Source organism: Budorcas taxicolor, chromosome 7 (genome assembly GCF_023091745.1).
Source record: "Budorcas taxicolor isolate Tak-1 chromosome 7, Takin1.1, whole genome shotgun sequence".
Lineage (NCBI taxonomy): Eukaryota > Metazoa > Chordata > Mammalia > Artiodactyla > Bovidae > Budorcas > Budorcas taxicolor.
Genome location: NC_068916.1, coordinates 21,058,544 through 21,077,661, shown reverse-complemented (window position 1 = coordinate 21,077,661; position 19,118 = coordinate 21,058,544). Strand labels below are relative to the sequence as shown.

The following is a 19,118-nucleotide window of genomic DNA, read 5'->3' as shown; positions in this document are numbered from 1 at the left end:
CCAGGGATGGACCCCAAGGGCTGAAGGGCTCACAACAGACCTTGAGGCCTGCCTCTGGTCTCACTTGTTTATGAAGCACACTGGCACATCTACCCTCACAACAACCCACAACCTAGCTTAATAGGAGGTGTGTCTTTCTGCTGAGACAATGGAGGCTCAGAGAGGTTAGGCGAGTGGCCCAAGGTCACACAGCAAGTGGCACAGCCAAGTGCAAACCCCCATTGTCTTGCTAGCTTCCGTGCCCACCTTTTGCTGTAGGTGTGTCCAGCGGCCTCTCCCCTACTCACCTTAATGCGCTCGATCCCAGCTTCGATGCGGAGCTGCTCCACCAGCTTCCGAGCCTGGGCTATGTTGTTAGTGGCTGACATTGTCTGCCATCAGCTCTGGGCCCCCGTCGTCCAGAGAGCTGGGTGGGGAACAGATGGACATGAGCTGACTCGTAAAGTCCTCGGACTGCAGATAGGGGATGGCGAGGAGGGATGCGCCCCTCTTCCGGAGCCTCTTGGAGCCCCTAGCCTGGCCACCTTGCAGTCATGATGCCTATGTCCTCTGGGTCGTGGTGGGTGTGTGCATGTCCTCCAGTCATGTCATGTCCAACTCTTTGCAACCCCATAGACTGTAGCCTCCCGTGCTCCTCTCTCCATGGGGAATGGGTTGCCATGTTCTCCTCCAGGTGACCTTCCCAACCCAGGGATTGAACCCAGCCCTGGTGAGAGGTTTGGCCAAGGGCACCTTCTCGCACAGTCCCCTCCATGGCTGGTCGGGGGTGAGTGCTCCCCGGATGTGACCACTGAAGGGCCCCAGGAGAGTTCACAAAACTTCTGCCTCCACTCCTGGCTGGCTCAGAATGGAGGGGCTTTCTCTGATTCCTGCACCTGCTCCTCCCCCAACATGCCTGGCACTGAGGCCGGTCATTCTCTCTGGGGCCTGTCCTGGGCCCTGTGGGGTGTAGACCAGCCCTCTGGATGCCAAGAGCACCTCCAGTGTGACAACCAGAGACATCCCCAGACATGGCCCAGTGTCCGATGGAGGCAGAGTTGCCCAGGGCTCGACCCCTGGCCCTGGGTGCAGGCAGATTACGTGAGCAGCCTGTACCCATGGGTCTTGAGTACCCTACTCTTCCTCTGGAGGGTCTGGGCCAATTTCCTGCCTTCATTCTGGTCATTTGTCCAGTGAATTGAAATGTAATTAAATATAAAATGTCTTGGGACTTCCCTGATGGTCCAGTGGTTAGGACTCCTAGCTGCCAATGCAGGGGGCCTGGGTTAGACCCCTGGTCAGAGAACTAGATCCCACATGCCACAACTGAGAGTCCTCATGCTGCAACTAAATAAGAAAGATCCTGCATGCCGCAGCAAGATCGAAGATCCCCCGTGCTGCAGCTAAAACCTGGAGCAGCCAAATAAATAAATATTTTTTAAAATACCCATTTCCACCTGACTTACATCCATGTTCAGTTAGTTACAAGAATGCTCTTTAGATGGGACCATGTGGTATGGCGGGCTTCCCTGGTGGCTCAGACGGTAAAGAATCCACCAGCAATGTGGGAGCCCTGGGTTTGATCCCTGGGTTGGGAACATCCCCTGGAGGAGGGCACAGCAACCCACACCAGTATTCTTGCCTGGAGAATCCCCATGGACAGAGGAGCCTGCCGGGCTACTGTCCATGGGGTTGTAAAGAGCCAGATATGACTGAGCAACTAAGCACATGTACACATACGGTATGGGGCCTTTGGGGACTGGCTTTGCTTTTCACTTGGCCTCATGATCTGGAGCCCCACCCCGGCAGCTGCGCTCATCAAGAGTCCACTCACGAGCAGGCCAAGTGGAGGTCCATGGTGTGGGCCCCTCACCTGTCCAAGGACACCTGGACCAGTTTCTGGTTCCTGCCATGTCAGCACAGAGCTGCTGCAGGCATCTGTATGCAGGCTTCTGTGTGAACATGAACCTTTATTTCTCAGAGATAAATGCTGAGGACTGCAACTGCTTGTTGACTTTTTTTTTAAAGACAGCATCTGTTTTCCACCAGTGGTTGCACCGTTGTACATACCCACCAGTCATGTATGAGCGATGTTAATTTATTTTTATAATTTAGTCATGCAGATTTATTTTCTTTTCCTTAAGGTGGTTAAAAATCCTACCTATTCCATCCAATCCCCGTTTAGTGAGCCCTAGGATAGAGGTTCTCAGTTGAGATCATCCTGCCCCCTGGGGATACTGGGTGATGTCTGGAGACATCTGCGGTCTCCAGAACCTGGGATGTTGCTCAACCCTGACAGTGCCCAGGGCGGCCCCCGACAGTGGATGACCCAGCCCCCAATGTTGACAGCGCCAAAGCTGTGAAATGGAATCTGATCCCAACTCACACTAGACAGTAGAATAAACCCTCGATGGTCAGATGGTGTGAACCAGGGTGACTCCAGCGTCTGTGAGTCACCTCCCCTCCCTCCCACTCAGGCATGTATTTATTTATTTATTTGGCTCCTCTGTACACTTGCAGGATCTTAGTTCCTGGGTCGGGGCTTGAATCTGGGCCCACGGCAGTGGAAGTGTGGAGTCCTCGCCACTGGACTCTGTCTGAGAATCCCCAAGGTGCGTATTTAGGTGTGAGCAGCATCTGAGGACCTCAGGGGTCACATGGTCAAGGAACCCAGTGTCCTGTGGGGTCCATGGGATCCCTAACCTGGGGCTCTCACCCACGGAGATCCTGTCCCCAGGAACACTGGGCGACCTCTGGGGACGTCTACGGTTGTCATGACTGGGGAGGGGCTTCTGGCATTGAGATCAGAGCAGAAAATGACCTAACCCCAGTGAGCACATTGTCCGGGTTGAGGAAGCTCCCCGTGGGTGTGCATGGTATTAGTTCGATATGGAGTATGTAGAGCCCAGGTTCAGGAGCCCAAGTTCATGGGCCCCAGGGAGCCGCCCGGCCGGGTGTGCATTGACCCAGGTCGTTCAGCAGCAGTGTGTGCTTCTGTCATGATACACTGCGCCTATTTCCCAGAGAGTAGATGGGGCAGTTGCCGAAAAGGAAAGGCAGATTCCAGGTTTTCAAAAAATTTCCCACTGGGCAATAAAAAGGAATAGACTGGGGACTTCCCTGGTGGGCCAGTGGCCAAGACTGTGCTCCCAATGCAGGGGGCCTGGGTTCAATCCCTGGTCAGGGAACTAGAGCCCACACGCCGCAACTAAAGATCCCTTGTGCTGCAACGAAGACCGAAGACCAAGCGTGTTGCAGCTAAGACCCGGCACAGCCCAATGAATATTAAAAACAACGACAAAAGGAATGGACTGTGGAAGTGTACATCCTGGATGGCCCTCCAAGAAATCGCTCAGAGTGAAAAGGGCAGCGCCCAGTCACATGCTGTGTGGTTCTGCACACAGAACATCTCTGAGATGTCAAGGTAGTAGAGACAAGGAGGGATTCCTGGTTTCAGGGGGGCGGCGGCCTGGGGAGGGGTCTGGGAAGACAGGTGCACACCAGGGATCCTCACTCAAAAGCCAAGTATCCAGACTGTGTGTGTGTGTTTCGGGGGGAGGTTCACAGGTCTGCCAGGGTGGGGGATGAACTGGCAAAGGTCTTAGTACATGCACACACGTCAAACAGCAGGAATCTGTGTCAACGGGTGATACAAGGCCTTTCTGTTGGTGATCTGATATAACTGTGTGAATCTACAGTGATCTCAATCCAAGTTTCCATTAAAAAAAAAAATCCCTTATGTGCTGCTGCCTGCCCGCCTGCCTCTCTGCCAGACATCCCGGCCCCTCTCTGGGCCAGAAAAGGCCTGAATGTGTCTGCTCTGGGTGCGTGGGGCCCACGTGTGGGCTCCTGGAGTGCTCTGATTCAGCACAGCGCTTCAAAGCAGCCACAAAGCATCCAGCTCAGGGAAAACCGCCCTTGGTTCAACTTAAAAATACCGAAATTACTCAGTGCTAAATATAGACGCTGACAGAGAACAAACGGGGTGGCCCCATGGCGTGTTTTCCTTGGAAGGCTGGGGAGTCCTGCTCAGCACCCACACTTGGAATGTCCACCAGGACCCTGGGAGCCTCGAACACCCTGTGGGGCCACCCCAACCACGGCCTCCCTTGTGGGCACTAAGCCCCTCAGAGCTGCTAGCTTCCTCTTCTGGGCACGATGCCCTTAAGAGGTGCCCTCCAGGCTGGGTTATAACCCCAGGCACCTGGGGATGGTCACAGGGGGCTCCCTTGGGTTTTGTGTGCTTGTGTGCAGGTATGTGTGCACACACGTGTGGGTGAGTGTGTGTCTGTGCATAAACGCCTATGTGTCTATGAGTTTGTGTGTGCATGCATGTGCGTCAGCGTGTACCCATGTGTGGGCATGAGTGGGCTGAGCGGCCAAGACCAGACGTGGCCATGTCACGCTACACAGACAGCAGACTGAAGCCGGGTCCTGGCGGAGGTAGGCCCAGCCCAGCCTCACTGCGTGCCCCCGGGGTTAGGTCAACTCCCTCGGGCAGGCACAGGTGCTGAGTCAGCCCGGGAACATTCCTCACCAGTGGCCTCTCCACCAGAGGCACGTGATGCCCCGGGCACCTGACCTGGCTGGGCCTGCCTGGGCCCAGCGGAGCCTTGGAAGGCCCTGGACACCAGGCAGGGCCTCGGGAAGCTGTGGGGGGAGAAGGTGGGAGCGGGCCCTCTGGGAGGGAGTGAGGAGGTGGTTGGAGCTGCAGGCCGCGGTCAGGTTCCCGCCTGGGGAGAGGCCAGTTCAGGCCTGGCGAGGCCGGGGGCATGACTTGGGGGTGAGGTTTGCCTAAAAATAGAAGCTTAACAGACACCACTAGGCCCTGGCTGGCCTCCCAGTAAAGGGCCGGGAAGTCACTGGGGTCAGGCGGGCTCCCACAGAAGTGTTGAGGGCGTGTGGCAGAGAGGCAAGGGCTGTGCAGGCCGGAGCGTCCAGGATGCTTTGTGAGCTGGGCTGATGACAGATAGAGGGTCACCCCTGAGTGCTACAGACCCCACCCCGGGTGCCAGGCCCCAGTGCATATGAGGGTCAACCATAGCCAGGGGAGGGCAATGATTCTCCACAGTGGGCTGCAGGATGGCTGGATGCGGGGACACCTAGTTTGAACAGGATCACCTCAGGCCCTGCTCACACTAAGGCTGGACCACTCTCTGTGGGGATCTGTTCTGGGAGCTGTGGGGAGTGGAGCAGCCTCCCTGGACCCTATACCCTTGATGCCAGGAGTGCCCCCTCCCCCCGAGTTGTGATGAACCACAAATGTCCCCAGACACCACCCAATGTCCCCTGGGAACAGGATTTAAAGCTTTTGTGGAACTCTCTTATCAGAAGACTCTCTGCAGCTAAAAGAGATTCTTTTAGGAAAATACAATTTTTGGGGAACTGAGATGGTTCCACTTGAAGTGAAGTGGTACTGAGCAAAACAGAAGTTTGTTTCCAAACAGGTTTTAAATTTCTTAGCATCTGGGAATTCCCTGGGATTCTAGTACTTGGGACTCCAGGCTTTCATTGTGGAGTGGGTGGGTTCAATCCCTGGTCGAGGAACTAAGATCCCACAAGCGGTTCAGCATGGCAACAACGGCAAAATATGAAACAAAATTTCTTAGTATCCAACAACCTGGCTGGGAGAAGTCACACAGGGTCAGAGGCTCCCTTGAACTCAACCAACAACAGAAGCGGGAGCAAGCACAGCCTTACCGGTGGGGGTGGGGGCAGGGTGGGAGGCAGAGGTCTTGCAGAAAGAGCAGACCCGAATTCTACCCCAGATTCCCAAGCCGTGCGGCTCTGAGCTCCAGTTAGCTCTGCTCAGCGCTCAGAGCGACACCCTGTCTCAAGTGCAGGGCCTGGCCAACCTCCAGGTCCCCAAGTTCCTATGCTGGGGGTCAGGGACCCTTGAGGTTGGCAGCCATGGTGGGCCCGCCCTACAAATACAGCTGCCAGGGAGACAGGATGAGAGACAAGGTGACCTACATCTCCTGCGCCCAACCAACGTAGGGCAGGTTTGCTGGAAGCTGTTGAGAAATCTCGCTCCTGGCGCAGTTTGCTGGCAGCTTGGTGGCCACTCCCCTCACCTGCCCAGGGGCCAGGCAGGGTGGGGCTGTCACAAAGGATGAGGGAGAAAGAGGGGCAGAGTTTGAAGGGAATCGAGTTAAAACTAGGAGTGGATGGAATCAGCAGCAGCAGAGCCAGAGATGGAGAGATGTAGATGGCCTATTTCCTCCGCCAGACTGAAGGCCAGCAGGCCCCGCCCCTTGGGCCCAGAAGCAGAGGAGAGACTGCGGTGAGACTTCCAGCTGGGCTCGGAGCCCACGACACCGGTCACGTCCAGTCACTTTCCTGACATGAACATGGTTAGTGGCCTTTTACTGGTGGGTGATCCTCGGTTGTGAAACTCTCCTGCTAAGTCCACAGAGCCTCTGGTCTCAGTCCAGGGGACGAGGCTGTCTCCCCGTTCCTAAAGATAAAGTCTGGAAATGGGAGACCCTGGACTCACAGCCTGGCTCTGCCCTGGCCTGGGGCTGGGCTTCCTCAACTGGAGAAGAGGGTGGATGTTCTAAGAGCTGAGAATAGGACTTCCCAGGCGGTCCAGGGGTTACCACTCCACCGTTCAACCCAGCGGATGCAGGTCCGATCCCCAGTCGGGGAACTAAGATCTTACATGCCACGGGGCAACTAAGCCCACAAGCCACAGCTACTGAAGTGTGTACCCCCTAGAGCCTGTGCTCTGCTACTGGAGAGTAGCCCCCGCTTGCCACAGCCAGAGAATGCCTATGTGCAGCAACAAAGACCCAGTGGAGCCATAAATAAATAAAATACAAAGTAAAAGCCAAGGGCTTCCTTGGTTAAGAATCGCCTTGCAATACAAGGGACACTGGTTCCATCCCTCCTCTGGGGAGATCCCACATGCTTCGGGGCAACTGAGCCCACGCACCACAGCTACTGAAACCCTGCACCCTAGAGCCCACGCTCTGCAACAAGACAAGCCACTTCAGTGAGAAGCCTGTGCCCTGCAACAAAGAGTAGACCCACTTACTGTAACAAAGACCCACCGAGCCAAAGAAAGAAGTAAATCTTCAAAAAATAATAAAAGCTGAGACTGGATCCCCATTGGTCATTCTGTGGCTCTAAGATCACAATGATCTATATCCCTGGCCTCCTCCTTAGCCATCTGGACCTTGGATAAACCTTTCTCTCTCGCACAATGGTGGCCAGCTCGTGTGGACACCCTTCTGATGAGGGCAGTGGGCAGAGCTCCACAGGGTAGAGATGCTCAAAGGTGCTGGAGGACCATTGAAAGAGTGAAGGATTTCCATCCCGAATTTGGGGAGGGGGATGGAAGCCCAGGAGTCTGGCTTTGGCGCTGCCTTTTCCTGCGGTGGAGGGTTTGCCAAGAGGCTGAGGGGGTCTCATGAGGCTAGGGGCACAGAGGTTGAGATCCAGGGCATCCTGAGGGAAGACAGATAGGGGAGCCCCCACCTCCTTGATATGAGCTGGGATAAGAGGGCTGCCTTCGAAGGAAAAGGTCCGCAGGCAGCAGACAGGCGCTCATGGCAACTGCAGCTGAGTTCTGAGTAACCTCAGTCCCCAACACCAGATTGATGTGACCCTAAATGCCGAGCAGAAGTAAATGGAAGCCCATCCTTTCTGGGGAGAAACAGCATCACCTTAGGCTTCACGTTGTTTCCACAAATGAGTCAGCAGGCACAGTATCCAGCATGCAATCAGGAAAGCCCAGGCAGGACTTCCCTGGTGGCCCAGTGGTTAAGACTACACACTCCCAGTGCAGGGGGGGCAGGCTTGATTCCTGGTCAGGGAACTAGATCCCACATGGTGCAACTATAATAAGAGTGTACATGCTGCAGTGAAGACTGAAGATCCCGTGTGCCACAACGAGGACCAAATAAACATTTTTTAAAAAGAAGAAATGACCAGGCACACAAGAAGACAGGACCGTATAAACAAAAACCGGCAGAAATAACAGGCTATTCCAACAGGCTCCCAGGGGTTCCGTACACTAAAATCGACAGAGTTTAAAATAACTACATTAGCCATGCTAAGTAAGTGAGGCTGGAATTTTAGCAGGAAATTGGAAACTAAAGAAAAAAACTGAGTGTGTAGAAACTGACAATATATGAAATGGACACAACAGAAGAAGCAGTATCATTAAAGACAACTAAGGAGAAAATTAGTGAACCAGACAACAGCAAATATCCAGATCGAAGCATGGACCACATGAAACAAGGGAAGAGACACAGGATGCAGTAAGGTATGCCTGTGTGCTGAATCACTTCAGTTGTGTCTGACTCTTTGAGACCCCATGGGCTGTAGCCCACCAGGCTCCTCTGTCCATAGAATTCTCTAGGCAAGAATACTGGAATGGGTTGGTATCTCCTTCTCCCAGGGATCTTCTTGACCCAGGGATTGAACCCATGTGTCTTATGTCTCTTGCACTGGCAGGTGGGTTCTTTACCATGAGTGCCCCCTGGAAGCTCTACTAAGGTCTGACACATGTCAGAGCTCTGGAAGTAGGGGAGAGAGAGAATGGAACAGAAGCAATCTTTGAAAAGATAGTGACTGATAAGTTCCCAACACTGACAAAAAAAAAACAAAAAACTCTTAAGCCACAGATTCAAGAAGCTCTGGAACCTCAGGCAGGAGAGACATTTTAGAAATGGACAGAGAAACAGCCAATGGGCACATGCAATAGTGCTCAATGATTAGTCATCAGGGCAAGAATAACTGAAAACCATCACAGGGTCTGCTTCGCAGCTGCTAGAGTGGCAAAAATCTAAAAGACCGACAACACCAAGTCCTGGGGAGGATGAAGAAACAGAAAGTTTCACATGTTACTGACAGAAGCGTGCAACCGCTCTAGAAAGTGAGTTAGCAGATTCTTATAAGGCTGATCCACCTGCCAATGCAGAAGCCTCAGGAGACACAGGTTCAATCCCTGGGTTGAGAAGATCCCCTGAAGGAGGAAATGCCAATCTACTCCAGTATTCTTGCCTGGGAAATCCCATGGAAAGAGGAGCCTGGTGGGCTACAGTCCATGGGGTCATAAAGAGTCAGACATGACTGAGCACAGCAAAGACAGATTTTATAAGGTTAAACACATGCTTAACCTATGACACAGCAATTCCACTCCTAGAGATTTACCCACTTGGACAAGATACATATGTCTGTATTTGTAAGAGCAGAATTTGGAAGTAACCCAAATGCTTGTCAACAGGAGAACGGTAATTCATACCATGGATACTCACACAATGGAAAGAACGTATGGGCAAATGAAGCCATGTGTATGACTCTCAAAATACTTGGTCAGGTGAAAGAAGAAATATTCTCTATCTTGACTGAGGTATTAGTGTACACAGGTTTATAGACTTGTCAAAAGTCATCAAACTACCTATGTTAGATCTGTTCATTTTACTGAAGAGGAATTATACCTCAATAAAATCAGTTAGGGACTTCCCGGGTGTTCCAGTGGCTAAGACTCCACGCTGTCAATGCAGGGGACCCGGGTTCAATACTTGCTACGGGAACTAGGATCCCATAGGCCGCAACTAAGACCCAGGGCAACCAAATAAATAAATAAATATTTTTAAAATTAAACAAAATCAGTTAATTACAAAACAAATGAATAAACATAAGGTACTGGAGGAAAAAGGACTAACAATTTTATGGATCCAGTGAAAATTCTAGACCTAGCGAAAACAAACTCTAAGAATTAGGGTAAAACAAAGACATTTTCAGACTTCACAGGTTCAGTGGTAAAGAATCCGCCTGCCAATGCAGAAGACACAGGAGATGCAGGTTCAATCCCTGGATTGAGAAGATCCCCTGGAGGAGGAAATGGCAACCCACTCTAGTGTTCTTGCCTGGAAAATCCCATGGACAGAGGAGCCTAGTGGGCTACAGTCCATGGGCCACAGAGTCGGATAAGACTGAGCACGCAGGCAACGATGCCAAAAGACATTTTCAGACAAATAGACTGTCACCAGCAGACCTTCCTTATTAGGAATAAAACAAAAAGATCTTAGAGATAAATGACCCCAGGTGGAAGGTGAGAGGTTTAAGAGGGCTTGAAAAACCAAACCAAACCAAAGTATTGAAGAAGGGGAAGAACTTGATAAAATAATTCCAAAATCTTCATAGGTAAATAAACAGGAAGTGAAAACCCTAAAAGCCCTTGGACCACAAGAGAATCACAAGAGCCATCAACTCGATATTTACCTCCACCCAGTCCAAAAAAAAAGTCAGCTTCTGAAAAAACACGTATACTTCTCTGTCTACTGCAACTGGCTCAAGGCCAGAGTGATGGGGACCAGGCCAGCTGTCCCTGGTGACTTCTCCTCAGTCCAGCCCTCAGCAGCCCCAGGAAGAAACAAGACCTTTCCCATCAGTGGAGTCACACCCTGTGTGTCCTTCTGTGTCTGCTTCTCTCACTGAGCACCGTGTTCTCAGGGTTTGTCCACCCGGTAGAGAGTGTCAGGGCTTCTCTCTTTTTTGTGAGTAATATTTCCTTGTGTGCATGGAATAACATTTTTAAGCACACATTTTCAAAAGAAAAAGAAAAGCCCTCCTCGCTGTTGTTGAAGTGCTCAGCTGCTTAGTCATATCTAACTCTTCGGGACCACCAGGCTCCTCTGTCCATGAGATTTTCCAGGCAAGAATACTGGAATGGGTTGCCATTTCCTTCTCCATGGGACCTTTCCAACCCAGGGATTGAAGCTGTGTCTCTTGTGTCTCCTGGACTGGCCGCTGGATTCTTTACCACTGAGCCACCAGGGAAGCCCCCATACTATACTTGATCTCAGCCAAAAGGCCGAGAAATTGTAGCCATATATTCTCCTAACTAGGAAGGAAGTGGAAGATGGTACAAATCAGTGGTTTATTTGACTTGGACTCAGGAATACAGGCTGCATGTGTTTGAGTTATGGACAAGTGCACTGGTGTGCTGAGCACTGTGTCTGCTGTGCAGGTAACAGAGTGCAAGGGGTGGACCTCATGTCAGGCATCATGAAGGTGTTACTGTGCCCACTTTTTACAGATGAGGAGAGAGATGGGGCCTCGAAGATGTGAGTATCTTAATAACCTTCCTGAGACCACGCATCAGGTGGAGGTTGGGCCAGGGTTTGCATCTAATTCCCAAACCAGAGCTCCCTGGAAGGGGCAGGTCCCAACATAAAGCTCATAAAGCTTCATAAAGCTCTGAACGCAGAGGCAAGCTTTGGAGGCCGAGGGACGCAGTCTCTGCATCCTCCATGGCCCAGTGGATTTGGCAAAGGGTTAAGACATACAGGGATCCTCGATCTGAGGGATTGGATCCACACGTGAGGGGAGGCGTCAGGACCCTTATGTGGCTTCTTTCTTTGGGGAACAATGTGCAGAATGCTGGGGATGCTGACGACAACTATGTAGCCATCAGGGTTAGAGAAAACCCCAAGTGAGATGGAACAGCAGAGAGCCCCAGCATGGCGTCTCCTGTCTGGTGGTCTGTAAGTGACCCTGGGGCTCCTGGAATCCTGGACGCTTTTCCCAAGACCTTGAGCAGACTGTCACGTCGGCTTCTAATGGGGCTGCACACGTGTGCCGGGGAGACCTTTGCATCATCACCTTGCACCCCCACCAGGCGTCTCAAGATCACGTCTCTGTCCCCTGGTTCCTGGTGATGCGGGCTTGGCATTTCCTGGCGGTCAAGTCTGCTTCCTTCTGCCTCGGAGAGTCAGATGGAGTAATGGGTGCGGATGCAGGAGCTCTAAGATGCCATGCCGTTTGGCCTCTGGGTCTTGCCAAGATGCTCAGCACGACTGTGTGTGCATATCACTCATGGGGTGGGGGTGGGGGGGATGCCTGGCAAATAGGCACCCAAGACCTCAACAGGGATGGGCGGGCTGAGCCTCAGTGACCTCGTGAACAAAACTAAGAAGGAGACAGCCGACTGGGGAGGCCCAGGCCCTGCGGGGACCTTGAGCAGCAGGTCTGATGGGAAAGTGGACTGGGCACACACCCAGGCATCAAGGGAAGCCCTGACCGGCCGGGCATGTTTCTGGTGGGCAGAAGCAGAGGCATGCGAGAGCAGACGTGCTCCCCGGCTCAGCCTGTGATGCCATCTCCACCCTCGGAGGTGTTTTCCGCTGCACAGGAAGCAGTGACAGGGAGACACAAAAATGCAGGAGATTCCTCTGAATTCCGCACATAGCTCTCATAGCTGGAAAGAGCTCCACTCCCAGCCTGCTCGCGATAAACCGAAACCCAGCCGCTGGGGCTGCTCTCTTACCAGAAGAGAAAGAACGGGACGCCAGGGGACGCTTCTGAAAGTTGGCTGGCTAAGCTGCGTAAAAGGAAAAGAATGTGAAAAATTCTTTTCGCTGGCGGGGCAGAGGCGAGGAGCAGGGCCTTGAAAGAGTGGCGGCTCCTGGTCCTGGTGGTCCAAGAGGAGGTGTGACTGGGGGCCACTGGGGACCGCTTCCTGGGTGCAGTGTCTGCCTGCAGTGGGTGGACACCCAGGCACAGCCCCAGTTGTTCAGTTGCTCAGTCATGTCCGACTCTTTTCGACCTCATGGATTGCAGCACACCAGGCTTCCCTGTGCTTCAGTCTCCTAGAATTTGCTCACACTCATGTCTATTGTGTCAGTGATGCCATCTAACTATCTCATCCTCTGTCGCCCCCTTCTCCTCCTGCTCTCAATCTTTCCCAGCATCAGGGTCTTGTCCAGTGAGTCAGCCCGGCTCTGAATTCCATGCACTGAAGGTGGACCTGCAGCCCCGGGGCCTCAGGGTGAGATGAGCTGCTGCCTGGAAAGCCTCGGCCGCAACTTCCATAAGCACAAGATGCCAGGCCTGAGAGAAGGTGGGCTGGGACCCCTCAGAGTGCCCCCGCAAAAGGCCACCTACTGTCCTGAGGAGGACAGACAAGTCAGCTGACATTGGTGCTGTCCTGGGAGCTGTTGGGGGGTGGAGCAGTATTCCTGCCCCCCCACCTTGATGCCAGGAGCCCCCCAGTTGTGACAACCACAGGCATCTCCACACATGGCTCAGTATCCCCAGGGGAGAACCACCCCTCATTTGAGAAGAATCAGGTTAGAATCCCCCAGTGGATTTCTCACAATAATGTTTCTGCCCTGGATTTTACTATTAAAGACAATAAGGATGGGACTTGCCTGGTGGTCCAGAGTTTAAGGATTTGCCTTCCAATGCAGGGGATGTGGCCTTTGATCCCTGTTCAGGAACTAAGATCCCACATACTGTGGGGCAACTAAACCCACGGGCTGCAACTACTGAGCCCACGTGCTGCAACTAGAGAGTTCACAAGCTGCAGTTAAGAACCAACACCCCCCCCAAAATAAATAAATGTTTAAAAGAATGTACGAGGACTGTCACCTTAAAAAAAAAAAAGAGAGAGAGAGATAAAGAGCATCACAGGAAATGGAAGGAGGGGATTTTTTTCTGTGTGTGTGGCAGGATTTCCCAGGTGGCATGGTGGTAAAGAATCTGCCTGCCAATGCAGGAGACACAAGAGACTCAGGTTTGATTCCTGGGATGGGACAATTCCCTGGAGGAGGAAATGGCAACCCACTCCAGTATTCTTGCCTGGGAAATCCCATGGACAGAGGAGACTGGTGGGCTACAGTCCACGGAGTTGAAGAGTCGGACACAACTGAACACACACACACACAGGCACACACACCTTGGTTTCAGGGCCCATCCAGAGTCAGAGCTAATGCGCCTGATCTCACTTGTGGCCTGGAGTGACCCTTGGACCCCATTTCCTTTGGGGGGCTGACTGATGATGAGGATGCATCTGTCACACCCGACCTTCGCCAGCAAACTAGCCAGGGGTCCTCGGGGCTGTGCACACCTCTACGATGACCCCAAGTGACCTGGAGAATCCCCTTTCCTGGGGTGCGGGCAGGACCTGAGGAGAGGACGGGGTTCAGCTCCACATGTGGCACAGATGTGGGAGGGTGATAAACTTGGTGGGCCTGCTCTTATTAAGGGAGCAAGTATGAAGGGGACTCCACACAAGGGAAACCCTCTGTCACTGGCTTTGAAGCTGGAGGCGGATGTGTGGCAAGACACAGGGGCAGCTGCAAGGGAAGGGGGACCCCCTGCTACAGCTGCATGGAACTGAGTTCTGGAACAATCTGAATCAGCCCCAGGTAAGGCATTCTGACAGTAGCCAGGAGAGACCCTGAGCAGAGGGCGCAGCCACACCACAGCCTTACTGCCGACCTTCAGGGCCTTGAACTGGAAGCCATGAGGTCTGTGCTGGCTCGTTACGTGGCATGGCCGGCTGATACACTGGCCAGGCGAGGCCCAAGTGGGATCTCCTGACCGTTGGCCTGGCCTCTTTCTAGCACTCTCTGTTCCAGATGCTGGACAATTCCAGCTGGCAGCCACTCCTCCCGCTGAGCAGGCACAGGACGCACGTTCTCTTTTGTAATGGCCCTGAGATGCTGGCAAAGCATTAAAGCCAGAGGAGTTACTGGCAGTATCTCCATCAGCAGCCAGCCTGTTCCCTGAGGTTCCTGCTCCCTGGGACATGAGTGCCACATGCATTTCATCTCCGAAGGCACAGGAAGTTGATCTCAGTGAATTCAAGCTCAGAAAAAGCCGGCTACTTCCAGGAGGTTCTGAAAGCCCCCTCCCCACCTCCTCATCCAGGCGGATGAGGCCATGCTGGGTGAGTCAGAGCCCAGGAAGGTGGCCTTGTAGAGGGAGGGGAGCTGAGGGCAGCGGGAGCCTGTGTCCCAGGCCTCATCCCTGGCCTGCAGGGAGGGGAGGGGAGGGGAGGCAGGCGGGAGCGAGTCCGTGTCCTCAGGGAGAACAGAAACAGCCTTCATTCTGCTTTAACACTTCCAGAACTGGTAGCTTTACAGCTTACTGAGCTTCTGAATTTTGACTCCCCTCCTCGCCTGCCATGAAACAGGAAGGAAACAAAACAACACCCCCCCAAACACAAACCTCCAGCCAGACTCGACAGCAGGACAAACAAGGCCTGGGTGAGAAAGCAGGCTCCCCCATTCCGGGGGTAACCGCCCCCCGAGAACACGATGTTCAGAAGAAGAGGAGGCGGGCTGCTGTGTGGAAAGAGGGAAAAAAATCCCGAAGCCAAACAGAACGAGATGAGGTTTGAGAGAACAGTATCTAGGTTTCTTTTAAGAACAGGCTGCCCTCCTGCAGGGCTTGGCGGGGGGGCTGGCTGGCCACCAGCTGTGCCTGCAGGCAAGCTGATTACCCTGTGTTTCTTACATACCTACTGTGTGCATGAGGCCTCGGCTCTGCTTGCCTTTGAGGGGCCCCCTGCACCACAGTCCACAGCATGGAAGCCCCTAAGTAGGGTGTTTCCACAGGGATGATGTCTGGGGCATCTGTTGTTGTCATGACTGGCGGGCTCCAGGCATCAAGGGGGTGGGGCCAGGGAGGCTGCTCCAAACCCCACAGTGCCGGGGACGGGCCCTCATAGAGGATGGCCTGGTCCTCTCTCCTTCACTGTGCCTAGGGTTGGGGAGAGACCTGCTCTAGACTCCACAGAAACAGCACACGCTGGACCTTAGGGTGATAAGGTCAGAGGGAGGGGAGGGTGCCTTGCAGTGTCCCCAGCAGCTGGACGTGGGGGCCTCCTAGCCTCGCTCCCAGTCCCAAGCAGGGTCGCATGCAGAGGGCCACGGGCACCACACTGGCACCTGGACTTCAGTATGAGGTGGACAAAACTTCTTTGACTCCCCAGCATCCCCACCCTCCCCCCACCTATCTCCCATCCCACCCCTCCACCCACCTCTCCCCCATCCCCATCTCCAGCCAGGTTGGCTCTGGGCTCCCCCTTCCCGGCCTCGCATCTGGGTCTGAGCTTCTCCAGGATCAAGGTCACCCTGGCCTGGCCTGGGGCGGGCCAGCCATGTGACGGCCTCTGTGACCTTGAGCATGGTGACCTTTGGTGGGCCGCAGGGGCCATGAAAGACCAGCTGGGTCTCTGCCAGGCAGATGCTTCCCCACAGGAGGCCCACACCCCCTGGAGACCAGGGTCTTGTGACTTGCTGTCAGCTGGTCCTTTCATGCATGGGCTAAATCGGGTCCCTTGGCAGCTATTTTTAGAAAGGGCTAGAAAAAAAAGGGAATGAATGAGGTGCCCACAGGCGAGGGAAAAACAGAGCTGCAGGGCGAGTGGCTGCCCTCGGCCGGAGCCCGGAGGCGGGCGGACAATGCGCCCGGTGACAGAGGGCTGACAGTGCGGCTGGTGAGGGAGCAGAAGAAAGGGCCTTCTCTGTCCGCCCAGAGGATGACTGCAGTCATGTGAGCGTGTGCAAGCGGGTAACCCGGCTGGGCCAGCGAGCTGAGCGCCTGTGGCTAATGTCAGCCCTGTTCTCGGCTTCCTGGCACCCAGGAAATGCCGTCACCCTGGCCCTGGGAGGCTGCAGCTCGGATCCAAAGGGCAGGAGGCTGGGAGAGGGCAGGGTGGTGTTCCCACCTGAGCCTGGACAATCTCCTACACATCCTGAAAAGCCCCTTGAAGAGTCATCCCCCTCTGAGAAGCCCCTGGTCTACCATCTATGCACAAGGCTGCACTGGAACCCTTCCTTGGGGTAGCCACAGCTCTGTGGATGCTCCTTGGCATTGCATTTCCCGTGGCTGCTGTCACAAATCACCACAAATTTGCTGGCTTAAAACCACACACAGTGATTATCTCGTGGGTCTGGAGGTCAGGAGTTTGACTCGGGCCTCACGGAGCTAAATCCAGGCGTGGGCAGGGCTGGTCCCTCTGGAGGCTCCAGGGGAGCACTGGCTCCCCCCTTTTCCAGCTTCCAGAGGCACCTCATCCCTTGCTTGCAGCCCCTCCCTCCACCCTCAGAGCCAGCAGAGCAGCATCTCCCGTCTGCCTCTGACCCTCCTCCTCCCTCTTATAAGGACCCTGTGATGACACTGGGCCTCCTGGGGAATCCTGGATTGCCCCCATCTCAGGAGCCTTAAATAATCCCTCCTGCAAAGTCGCCTCTGCCCAACGAGGTTATGTGTCCACAAGTCCTGGGACCAGGACTGGGGCATCTTTGGGGGCCGTGGCTGGGAAGCTGGGCACCAGAGTGATGTCTGGACGAAAGGGACGGGTGGCTGCAAGGCAGGGCGTTTACCAAGGGGGCTCCGTCCTGGAACTCACTCTGTCCTCAGGGCCAGTCTCTCTGCCAGGATCAGGCCGCCAGAGGAGCGCACCTGGCAACACCTGACGTCCGCAGTGGACGCCACTCGAGGGCAGGCGCCCAGGAGGGCAGAGTGCAGACGGCTTTTCCTGCTCAGAGGCACTGCTGTGGATGGACCTGGGGCTTGGGTGCCGGGCTCCAGCTCTTTGCTCTGGGCCCTGGGTCGCTGGTCAACACCCGTGGGACCAAAGGTGAAACAGCCCAGCATCAGAATGACTAATGGTGACTAAGCACCTGTTACCTCACCTCTGATGTGGTTACAAAGTCCTGGAACCATGCACACCCAGAGAGACTCTCCCTAAGGGTTAGCTGTAGTCAGGGACATTTTTCTTTCTTTTAAAAATTTTTTTGTCTGCACTGGGTCTTTGTCGCTGCAGGTCTTTCTCTAGTTGCGGTGGGTTGGGTACTCTAGTTGCAGTGTGCAGGCATCTCATTGAGGTGGCTTCTCTTGTTGCAGAGCACAGGCTTTTGAACATGTGGGCTTCAGTAGCTGTGACACTCGGTCTCGGCAGTGGTGCGTGGGCCCAGCTGTCCCTTGGCAGGTGGAATCTCCCTGGACCAGGGATCAAACTTGTGTCTCCTGCATTGGCAGTCAGACTCCCAACCACTGGACCACCAGGGAAGTCCAGGAACATTTTTTATATTAAATAGGTGGGGAGAAAACAGTGCAATTAGGTGCACAATTTAGAGGCACGCCTGTGTGGGGAGCCAGACCCTAGAACAGGGGCTGCGGGCCACGTCTGGGAGGTCTGTGGCCTTCCCTCTGGGGGCTCCTGGCATCGAGGGGATGGGGCCAGGGAGGCTGCTTCACACCCCACTGTGCCCAGGATGGCCCCTCACAGAACAGCTGGTCTATGTCAGTAGTGCCCAGTTGGGGTCTGGGGGAGACCCCTATACGAGCGGCTGAGGAGTGTGTCAGCTCAGGAGCCCCTTTCCTGTGAAACGAACATATGATTCTGGTCCATCGAGGAGCCTGGGTGGGCTGACGTGGCTCCCGGGCACCTGCTCCAGGCAACACCACATGTCCTCAGTGTCCAACTCCAAGGGCCCCCAGGTGCCCAGCAGACAGGGGGTCTGGAGTCAAAGCTCAGGCTGCCCTGGAGTAAGACACAGCATCAGGATGTCTGGATGGAACCCCTACTCGGGTGCTGACTCCTGTGTGTCTCAGCTGGAAGCCTGACCTTCAAATATAGGGTGGCGGGGGATGAAGGGTGGGAGACGGGCAGAGAAGCAGCAGTCTCCATCCAGACTGCAAGTCTCGGCATTGACAAGGGTGTAGTCTGGCTGTGTCCTCATCTGGGGACACTGTGGAACCTTCCAGAGAGGGCTACCCCTGCAGCTACCCCTGCTGACCATCTGGGGAATGCTGAGCCCTGGTGACTGGGTGGGATTGCAGGAGCCGGGTGACCGCAGGTGGGGTGGGAAGCAGGGGTGTGGAGACCAGCGCTGGGTCTGCAGAAACCCCCAGCGAGAGTGAGCTAATCTCAGCTTCCCAGTGGCCTCTGCCCCAAGATGAGGTTTTTGTGACCCATGAGGAATTTCTAACAATGAGATCGAGTGTCTGGATCTGTTCACACTGACATCCTTTTTCTCGCCCGTCCAAATTCCATTACGCCTTTTCTCGTTAATGCAGAAACTTGGCCAAGGGCCGGGCTGCCTGGGAAGCGCCCAGGTCTCCTGTGGCCCTTGCTGGAAAGGGGAACTGTGCCGCAGGGCTGGGTGCCCAGTTCTAGGAGTCTCTGCAGGGCTTAGGAGAGGCAGCTGGGGGCCCACTGCACACTGGAAGTAGAGAGGGTGCATGGAATGCATGGGTGTGACCTTGTGTGACCCTCAGGGACTGGTGCGGGGGTGCTGGTGGCTGCTCAGACTTCTGCCCCTGCCCCTAGGGACATTCCTCGGTGGCCTGCTGAGGCAGGTGGCTGTGTTTAAGAAGCGCAGTTGGCT

The 19,118-nt window shown here is 54.4% G+C and overlaps 1 long non-coding RNA gene across 1 annotated transcript in view; it reads right to left on the bottom strand.

Moving 5' to 3' along the window:
* Nucleotides 1-371: 371 nt before the first annotated feature.
* The window catches only part of LOC128050329 (uncharacterized), a 134,775-nt gene continuing 116,028 nt past the window's right edge, over nt 372-19,118 (bottom strand). The window contains exon 4 of the long non-coding RNA XR_008199673.1: nt 372-406. This is a non-coding gene — a long non-coding RNA (uncharacterized LOC128050329). The remainder of the gene's footprint in view (nt 407-19,118) is intronic.